Raw genomic sequence first — 1,871 nt, 5'->3', positions numbered from 1 at the left:
CGTCTATTTAATTTTAGACGTAGGGATGAGCTTCGGGGGTGGGGAAGACCCTAGTTCAGTTTGCCAAACGGGTGAACTATTCGTCCTTTGTACCCGCCTGCCCGACACTCTGCTCTAGCCAATGATGATGGTTTCGGTTGGCTTGGACGTCGTCCAGACCCAGATTTCTGGCTGTCTTTGGCGAACATCCAATTGAATGGAACCCAGGCTGAGGAGTAATCCTTAAGGGAACCCGCTGCAGCATTCTTACCCTACACTGTATATGAAGCCGCATCACAGAAATTCACATATCAGATTCCCTACCTATCGATCATTTCACCCAATATGTTTTCAAAGCTGGGAGGGGCAACTAATATGCAGATTAGCTGCACTTTACATGCCCCTTGTATATGAGGACCTGTCTACAGCCAAAGCACAGACTCTGCACTCCACATGCCTCTTGTGTATGAGGACCTGTCTACATCTAAAGCAGACTCTGCACTCCACATGCCTCTTGTGTATGAGGACCTGTCTACAGCCAAAGCACAGATTCTGCACTCCACATGCCTCTTGCCTGTCTCTTCACCCCTCATAATCCTATATTTATTCCAGTCCGGGGTATATTGGCTGTCAGAGCCCTCGCCCGTCTTTCTCACGTCAGTCTGATTGCTTCTGACAAACTGCAGTGGCGGTGCCCAGCCGTTCTTTTCTACCCGCCGCCCCGGAGATCTGTTTTAGATGACTAGTTGCAGGATGACCTTGCCTGCAGTGCAGATAACGCATCTAATTGTGGAGCCGGGTTATGAGCAGTCACGTGTGATACAATTCTTACCGAAAGGCCCGTCATGTCAATGTTCATTAATGGCGTCTGCGCCGTAGCCGTAGATTTCACTCGTCTGCTTCGGGGCCCATTATAGAATTGTCCAGTCCTTGTCCCCTCCAGCGTTAGAGGATCGTGCCGGTTGTTTTTTGTTTTTAGCTTAATATAAGAAAACCAAAAACCTCGGATGGCTTTTGAAGGTTTATTTAATAAAGGGTTACAAAGTAAATATCGGAAAGTAGAGAGAATAACCTGTATGTAGGTCCTGAGACGTGGCGTTGGGGGGGGTTTGGCAAGGCTCTGACCTGTTGATCACACAGGAGGAATTTTAGCTCCCGTTCTGGATAGTTGCCGTGCAGCAACCGGATTCCCCGCAAGGCCACCGAGGCCCCGGGGGCGGCAGGGAGCAGAGCTGCGGCAGCCGCGTGCAGTCCCCCCGAACACTGCATGTTCCGGGCGGTAAGTGGCCTTCTACATTTAGTCCTGCTTTGGGAAGGCCGGACTAAATGTAGTGCGGGGGAAGCCGCTTGTTTACATGTTGCCGCGATCACGTGTAATATGTCTGCAGCCTGTCTAACCCCCCCCCACCTACCTCACTCCATGCTGGCTCCGTTCTTCCCCCCGGCCGCCGAGTCTCTCTCCTCGCTGGCCGCCGATGCGGGGAGCAGAGCGGCCGGGTTAAAAGTAACCCTGCCACTCCGTGTACACAGTGAGAGGGGAGAGCTGTGCCGTCCTCTTCCCCTCTCAGCTGTCACAGGAGTTCCGGTGACGGGTCAATAAAGAGAACCTGTCCCCTCCAAAGGCTATCACACACGGGCTTGTTAGCTTCTGTGTGATAGCAATAAAGTTAGGTGGAAAAAAAAAATTGCTATAAATTAAAAAATAAGAAATAACTAAATGAAAAAAAATAAAAAGGTGATTAAAAGGTGAAAATAATTATAAACAATTGCTGCCCCCCAAATGCCTCCATTGTAGAACAAGATGAACTGCCTCCATGACACCCCGAGGATCCAGACAACAATTTCTTCCTATAACCTCTTTCTAGCAAGAAAACCTTTTATTGTATAAGAAG

At 49.5% G+C, this 1,871-nt stretch overlaps 1 protein-coding gene across 1 annotated transcript in view; it reads left to right on the top strand.

Moving 5' to 3' along the window:
- SMARCC1 (SWI/SNF related, matrix associated, actin dependent regulator of chromatin subfamily c member 1) overlaps positions 1 to 1,871 on the top strand; it is a gene marked incomplete at its 3' end in the record, with an annotated part of 46,685 nt that overhangs the window by 34,704 nt on the left and 10,110 nt on the right. The window lies entirely within an intron of this gene.

This window comes from Nanorana parkeri, unplaced genomic scaffold (assembly GCF_000935625.1).
Source record: "Nanorana parkeri isolate BGI_ZX_2015 unplaced genomic scaffold, ASM93562v1 scaffold1772, whole genome shotgun sequence".
Taxonomy (NCBI): domain Eukaryota; kingdom Metazoa; phylum Chordata; class Amphibia; order Anura; family Dicroglossidae; genus Nanorana; species Nanorana parkeri.
The sequence above is the reverse complement of the archived record's forward strand: the minus strand, read 5'-3'. Positions and strand labels throughout refer to the sequence as shown.